This window comes from Nicotiana tomentosiformis, chromosome 5 (assembly GCF_000390325.3).
Source record: "Nicotiana tomentosiformis chromosome 5, ASM39032v3, whole genome shotgun sequence".
Lineage (NCBI taxonomy): Eukaryota > Viridiplantae > Streptophyta > Magnoliopsida > Solanales > Solanaceae > Nicotiana > Nicotiana tomentosiformis.
Window position 1 is genome coordinate 16466286 of NC_090816.1, and position 9022 is coordinate 16475307.

Sequence of the window (9022 nt, forward strand, 5' to 3'; positions counted from 1 at the left end):
TAGAAGTTTTGATAGATTGCCTAATAGTGCTACCCATGGACAGCTTCAAAATGATGCCTAGCCCGGACCCCTTCACATTCGAAGCACCGTCTGTGAAAAGGGTCCATACCCCCGACGATGTACCTGATTTTAACAAGAGTTCCTTTTTGACTTCGGGACAAGGGTTGGCGTGAAATCGGCCACGAAGTCCGCTAAAATTTGAGACTTGATGGCCGTCCTCGGTTGATATTCGATATCGTACCCACTGAGTTCGACGGCCCATTTGGCCAATCGGCCTGATAGTTCGAGTTTGTGCAAAATATTACAAAGTGGGTAAGTGGTTAATACGCATATGGGGTGACATTAAAAGTATGGTCTTAACTTTCTAGAGGCGCTTATCAGTGCAAGTGCCAATTTTTCCAAATGTGGATATCTAGTTTCTGCTTCTCCTAAGGTTCGACTTACATAATAAATGAGAAATTGCGTACCTTGCTCTTCCCAAACTAGGACACCACTTACCGCGATTTTCGATACTGCCAAGTACAAGTAAAGTTTTTTATCTGCCTTTGGAGTATGAAGCAGTGGTGGGCTCGATAGGTATCACTTCAATTCCTCGAATGCTCGTTGGCATTCCGGGGTCCTAGCGAAATCGTTCTTCTTTTTGAGCAGAGAGAAAAATCTGTGGCTTCGATCCGATGACCTCAAAATGAATTGGCCTAAGGAGGCTATCCGTCCAGTCAGCCTCTGCACGGCTTTTACACTGTCCACGACGGTGATATCTTCGATGGCCTTGATCTTTTTGAGGTTGATCTCGATTCCCCAATTCGATGCCATGAATCCAAGGAACTTGCCCGACCCGACCCCGAAAGCACATTTTTCGGGGTTAAGCTTCATGTTGTCTTTCCTTAAAATCTCGAACGTTTCCTGCAAATGAGCCAAATGGTCCTTTGCGTGCAAGGACTTAACTAGCATGTCATCGATATAAACTTCCATTGATTTACCTCTTTGTTATTCGAATATTTTATTTACTAGGCATTGGTAAGTAGCTCCTGCATTTTTTAGCCCGAAGGGCATTACATTATAACAATATGTTCCATACTTGGTGATAAATGAAGTCTTTTCTTGGTCCTCCGGGTTCATTTGGATTTGATTGTACCCGGAATAGGCATCGAGAAAAGTAAGTATCTCGTGGCCTGCCGTGGCATCGATCATGCGATAGATGTTAGGCAGTGGAAAAGAATCTTTGTGGAACGCCTTGTTTAAATCCTTATAATCTATACACATTCTAATTTTGTACCTTATTTTAGGGACTACAACTACATTGGCTAACCATTCAGGATATTTCACCTCTCGAATGGACCCTATTTTGAGAAGTTTAGTTACCTCGTCCTTTATGAATGCGTGCTTTACCTCGGACAGGGGTCTTCTCTTTTGCTTCACCGGTTTGAACCTAGGGTCTAGGCTTAGCCGATGCATTGTTATCTCCAGTGGGATCCCTTTCATGTCTAAATGGTACCAAGCAAAACAATCTATGTTATCAATAAGAAATTGAATAAGCTTTTTCCTGAGTTCGGGGGTTAATCCCGTTCCCAGGTATACCTTTCGCTCGGTTAGGTACTCGATCAATATAACCTGTTCTAGCTATTCGACCGTTGATTTGGTGGCGTCAGAATCTTCAGGAACAATAAAAGTTTGAGGGGTCAGAAAATCCTCCACTTCTTCTTATATCTCCTGCTTCCCTGATTCGGTCGAGGCTGGTGGCTGTGATTGCTAGTTGACTTCCTTTTTACTTTTGATGCTCGACCATTCTAAGGTTGATAGTGTCGATATCAGTGTTACCTCATCGACCGCGAATATTTCCTTTGCAACATGCTGCTCCCCGTATACTGTTTTTACTCTGGCCGACGTCGGGAATTTCATCATTTGGTGGAGAGTCGAAGGGACTGCCCTCATATTATGGATCCAAGGCCTTCCGAGTAGTGCATTGTACCTCATGTAGACCTAGATTATGTGGAACTTGGTATCTTGAATGGTTCCGGCCACATTCATCGGTAGAAAAATCTCCCCTTTAGTTGTTTCACTGGCGATATTGAAGCCGTTTAAGACCCGATCTGCGGGCACGATTTGATTTTGTAGGCCGAGATGCTCCACGACCCTCGATCGGATGATATTCGCTAAGCTACCTGGATCTTCTAAAACACGCTTAACTTGAACTTTATTTAATAATATAGAAATTACCAGAGCGTCACTGTGGGGCTAAGAAATGGCTTCTGCTTCTTCGTCATTGAATGATAAAGTGCCTACGGGCACATAATCTCGGGCTCATTTTTCCCTAGTGATTGATACCTTAGTGCATTTGAATATGGGTCCCTGTGGAATGTCGACCCCACCGACGATCATATGAATGACATGTTGGGCTTCCTCATGTTCGTTTTTCCTGTTGGCATCCCTTTCTCTGAAATGGTTCTTGGCTCGATCGCTGAGGAACTCTCGAAGGTGGCCCTCATTGAATAAATGGGCTATCTCCATAAATGCCTGCAATCCTCGGTCTTGTGACCATGCGTGCCATGATACTTGCACATCAAATTTGGGTTTCTTTGGAAAGGATCGGTTTGTATGGGTCTGGGCCATCTAGTATCTTTGATCCTTCCGATTGCCGATACAATATCCTATGCATCGATGATAAAGTTATATTCCGATAGACGAGGTGCCTCTGTGGGATCGACATACTTGTCAAAACCACTTTTGCTCATAAGTCCCCGAGAATTCTGTCCTCGGTCACTTCTTTGACCGCTCCGGGCGGCATTGCATCCTGAACCATTATTCCTTCGATCTGTGGTATATGGTTGATATCGATGTCTGTTCGATCTTGGCTCCCTGTCGACGTCTCTCATGTTTTTACCTGCCGATCTGTTTGGATGTACTGAATTGGAAGGGGCTCCTAATTGGTCATCCTCGACCCTGATCTTTGATTGATATCGATTGTGCACATCTTCCCAAGTTACAACTGGATGCTCAATCAAATTTTTTTTCAACTGACGTGATGTTATCGAACTCCGCTCGTTCAACCCTTCGGTGAAAGCTTGAACGGCCCAATCATCTGTGACCGGTGGCAACTCCATGCGTTCCATTTGAAATCAGGATACGAACTCCCTCAGCATTTCATTATCCCTTTGTCTTACCTTGAAAAGGTCCGATTTTCTCGTTGCGACCTTTATAGCCCCTACGTGTGCCTTTACGAAAGAATCTGCTAACATGGCAAATGAGTCGATGGAATTTGGTAGCAGGTTATGATACCAAATCATTGCTCCCTTCGAAAGGGTCTCTCCGAATTTTTTTAACAGCACAGATTCGATTTCATCATCTTCTAAATCGTTACCCTTGATGGTGCATGTATATGAAGTAACATGCTCGTTGAGATCGGTGGTCCCATTATATTTGGGTATGTTTGGCATACGAAACTTCTTTGGAACAGGCTTCGAAGCCGCACTTGGAGGTAATAGCTTTTGTACAAACTTCTTCGAATCCATCCCTTTCAAGATTGGTGGTGCCCTCGGTATCTGGTCAACTCGAGAGTTGTATATTTCCACTTTTTTATCGTTGGCTTCGATTCTATTCTCCCCCGATTCAATTCTTTTGGTGAGCTCCTCGAGCATTTTCGTTACCGCACGATCAGTCCCTGATTTGTTACCATTCGACCTTTCTGGTACTAGCTCGGCACGGCGAGTAATTTCCGGCTCGACCCTATTCGGAGCTCTATGTTGATTTTGTAACTGAGCAATGGCGGCTTGCTGAGCCTGAAGCATCTCGAATATCACTTGGAGACTGACTCATTCGTCTCATCTGACCTGTGTTCCTTGGTGACTAGATCAACCTTCTCTACGTACGCTCCCATCGAGACCTGCGCCTAGGTCCGCATTTAGAGCAACGTGCGAACTAACATCGACTGGGTTGGTAACCGGTGCTCCCCCGAAATTAGCCTGTGGCACCTCGACTCCTGGAGCAATTACATTTTCGTTTTCACCGTAGAATCCGAGGCCGTTATCACCGTTGCATTTTGTGAGTTTGACATGTTTTAACCTGAAAGCAAAGATACTTGACAAGAACAAGCGTAAAATAGTGCGTTTTACCAGAATTAGTACTGAACAATCACTATTACCTTAGCCCCCACGGTGGGCGCCAAACTATTTACCATAAAAATTGAGTAACAATTAAACTTATATTGTGGTTTTATGGATATGTGATTTAAACCAGCACCAATTGATAAACAATGAATTAAATAGATAAATTGGACAATAAAATAAATCAAACCAGTCTGCAAACAATGTCTCGACCTCGATTCGATATAGTCTCGAGGTTTAGTTAATAAGAACAACAGAGGATGGAACAAGCAGTGATGAACAGTAAGTAAGACAAAGAAAGCAGCATATATGTATATTCTTATCAGTGAATCATGATGCCCTACAAATGATTGGAACTCCTCTTTATATAGTAGAGGAAACCTTATTATGATATGCCTCTAATTACAGAAGAAAATCGTATAAACAACTAGTTAACCGCTCCTAATTTGGTCCGTTCCGAGATTCACGCCATGATCTTCAACCAATCACAGATATCCGTCCCGAGATTCACGCCGTGATCTTCGAGCGGTTACTGATATCTTGTCATTCCGTTATTATGCTCCACTCGAAGTCGGTCATACTTGATCTCGATTGTTGCTGGCCTCCGTCTCAACGTACACTTCGATCTCTAGGCTCGATGTCTCATCTTCGAGCTCGGGTCTGATTTATTACGAGGCTACCCCCGATGCAACTCTCTTGTCTCGATCAAACAGTAAAATCGGATAGACCCGATTTTGACCGTATACAGTAATGACAACAAAATAAAAATTTCGGGCAGACTTTTTTCACAGTCAGCAATCCTTTTATTTACAATTTTCTTTTTGTTCTAGTAAATCAGCAGTTCACAGCTACAAGTAAAATGATATTTTCTTTTTCTTTCTCTCTTCTTTTTAATTTAATTTGTCATTTGTCCCGACCTTTGAACAAGGAGGGATATTTTCCAGGAAAAGTAACAAATAAATGAAAACAAATTAAATCTACGACGTGTTGCTTTCTAGCCTGGCTTTTCCACTAATGTTCTTCGCATTTCTTATTTTACATCTACATTTTTCATTTTAAGAAAGTGACATGACAAGACGATTCAATCTATAAATGGAAAGGTGAATAATGATAGAAAGGGAAGGACAAAACTAAAATAGGAAATGCTGATATTTTTAATTCCCTTAAATTAATTTTACTTGTTGACGGCAATCAAATATAGTGGACTGATATTCTGTAGATAAGCTGCAGAACTCAAGCACTCGGCAATTTTCTTGCACATATATTTTTAGCACCCCAAATAATGTCTTATTCCTCGAGCTTGAAATCAAGATTATTTAATAAGCTAATGTAAAAACAAGTAAAACTGTCGAGGTAAAAATGTAATATTTTTATTCAAATTGTAAGTGATCATAACATGAAAGTGTGCTTTTGGTAGGTAGGAAAATATATTTAGAAAAACGTTTTCTCGTATTTTGCCTTTTTTTTTCTTTGTTAATCTTGTGAGTAAGGTGTCTTAGAAATATAATTTTCCCATTGGAAAGGGCCATATTTACTTCGTTATTATCGAAAATAAGCTATATCTTTCTTCCGTTTCAGTTTCTTATTAAAAATATCCCTACTACTACACTTTGAGATTAAAAATACCCCTTTCCCCTCCCCCCCCCCCCCGCGGCATTAAATCACTCTTCAAATAATTTTTTAAGTTTTGAAGAGTGATTTAACGCGTGAGGGGTATTTTTAATCTCGAAGTATAGCGATATGAATATTTTTAATAAAACGAATGGTAGATATAACTTATTTTCATGGTAAAGCAGTAAATATGACCCTTTTCCGTTTTTCAATTGTACGGCTATCACAAGAAAAAAAATAATCTTTGCTCTAGAAATGTGTAAAAACTAATAAAAATTGACAAGAGGTCAAAGTAGAAAAAACTCCCTTATAAATTGCCAAAGTTTAGGGTCGAAAGGACTTAGCAATAGTTAGATGGTATAAAAGGAGACAATAAGAGCAATACCAATATGGTACAGATGTGTGTGCTTTCATATTCAATGATCATGTTGGAAAGAAATTTAAATCATCGATATTTGCTAATATAGAGAGGTCGAGACGAAAGAACATGATGTGACATTTCAATATCTCAGGGTCCATTCTTTGTGCTCCCGTAATGATTTATTAGTGCGTTTATAAAAGTTAAAATAATCATGTATCGAGTTGGTTGGGTGATCGAGTGGTTCTATTGACGAAAGATCTTGAATCGATTCTCCTCACCCACAATCTTTTCGCCCAGAGCTAGTTGCACTGAACTTGTTTAGTACGATTTACGTCTTTCGTGTGATTTGTGAGCTATCACACAATTAGCAGATTACCCAGTGTACATCCAAAGAGTAGCTACTGCGCATTTCCCTAAAAGTTTGCCAAAAATAATGTTACAATAAACATTAAGTCAATTATTATTATTATCAGTAGAATATGTGATTTGGGAACTATACGCGGGGCAATTTAGCATAAATTGATACCGACTCAGAATTTGGTTATCTCTATTCTCAACTCTGTTCACAACAACTTATGAAGAACCCTCGAAATTCAAAATAATCGACCAGAACGTGAATGAAACATTAGAGCCGAGAGAGAGTTTCTCGGAGAGAGAAAACAACTAAACCAACTTTAGCAGCAAAAGGAAAAAGAGAAATATAACACACACACATATAGTTCAGAAATAAACACAGTAATAATCAATACTAGATGGTTTTTCAAATTTATTTTGTATTTGACTGTTCATTTACAATATCGTAACTCGACTAATAAGTAAACTTTTATATATGTTGGTTTTTTATTAAAGTAATAATCAATACTAGATGGTTTTGGTATTATTATTAGAGTGAATACCCTAAAACCCTCTTAAACTATCACGTTTTTGTCAGTTACCTCTTAAACTATTTGGTGTCCCCAAAATCCCCTTAACTATATAACCGAGTCCGTTACTTAAATGATCACTCAACCATTCGAAATAATCTAGTAAAGTCATCTTTCTTTCGTTTTGTAACAGAAAGTCACTTAATTATGTCTACAACACTCAACCAGATTACTCAAACTTTTGATTGTCATACCTATTTTACCCTCTAAATTACCAACTTTATATTTTTATTTTTTATTTTTAATATTATGATTTTCTCTCTCTCTTTTTAATCTTCATTATGGACTTACCTATAGAACAAATAAATTTTATTTATAAAATAAAAAATAAATTAGTTTTCTAGCATATATAATGTCAGAATAATATAGTTGGGCATAATATTCAATAATATATAATGTATATTAAAAATATCTTTTTAAAATTAATTATTTTTTATATTACGTGATTGGAATATATATTATAAGATTTTCATTTTCTTTTATTCTCAATTGTGTAAATAAATTTTTTAGTTTTTTTTGTTAATATCAAAATTATTATTACGAACAAATTGTTCTAATTGATTTTTTCAGTATGCTCAATATTTTATTATTCCAACATTATATATGCTTAAATAATTTTTTTATTTTTTTAATTTATAACTAGACTTTATTTATTCTATAGGTAAGTCCATAATATAAATTAAAAAAAGAAAAATCATAATATTAAAAAAGTTAAAAAAATAAAAAGAAGATAAAAGTTGATAATTTAGAGGGTAAAATAGGTATTTGGCAATCAAAAATTTGAGAAATCTTATTGCGTGATCTTTTGAGTGCTATAAACATTGTTAAGTGACTTTGTTGTTACACACGAAAGAAAGATGACTTTAGTAGGTACTTTCGAATAGTTGAGTGACCATTTGAGTAATAAACTCCCATATACCCCTTTATATTTTAAAAAAAAAAAAAACTCATCAAATTTTTAAGTAACCCACAAAAACGTAATAGTTTAGGGGATAAAGTCAAGGACGACTTTGGGACACTCTTATTATTATCAACATTATAGCATCTGTAAACTTAGAAAGTTTTAATTAAATGATAATGCCCATCCACGCATTATTCACGAAGCCCAAGTCAATTTCACATTTTCTTTGGGCTATATATTCGTCCATCAACCTAATCCAAATGGCCTAATGCGCAAGGTTGGACTTCACAGCCCAGCTATTCCCAACTCGCCCACGCATGCAACAATTCTGTAGAAATGACACCAGGTAGCCATTCTAAAGGATGCTATTTAAAAATTAGTATGTATGTCCTGAATTTTAATTTTTCGAGATAAAAAAATTCTGAATTGTTCTAAAATTAAGATTTTTAGTATAAATTTTTTTTCAAAAAAATAGTGACTAATCTCTAAATAGCATCTATAAGAATGGTTATCCATGCACTTGCCCCAACAATTCTCACTTCCAAAGTACTACTAATATATTTACCTACAAGAAAAGGAGCTCATTTTGACAAAGACCCCTTCTTTCCCTATTGATATAATAATGGTATGGACCAGGAAAGAGAGTTTTCAGATATTATGATCAAGACCTAACTCCATTAAACTCACTGTCAAAAGCATGCACGTGGATATTTGCAAGACACAAATTAATTCAAATAGATGACAAGACCACCTTTAATCTATGTTTCCTCCTTTTTAAATTGTGTGGCATAGTTTGAATGGGCCAAAATTTAAGATAGAACAGAAAAAAAAAAAAATTAACCCAAATAATCATTACCTAATCTATTAAATTAAAAATAATCTAGATATATTTATATATAGAGTACTCCAACGTGATATAATGTAAGTATTGATAGAATCTTCATTGTGACGCAGCCTCTTCATAATTTAATCAAACTTCATTTTTCTATCGAATATATCTCTCTCCTAGTTTTATTTTCTGCTCCGGGTTGTTGAAGGTAAAATTTTGCGAGTATGCTTTTTTTGTTTTCGCTTCTCTTTTTTCCCTTAGACCAATAATTTAGAATCAACCAATATAATGTTAGAT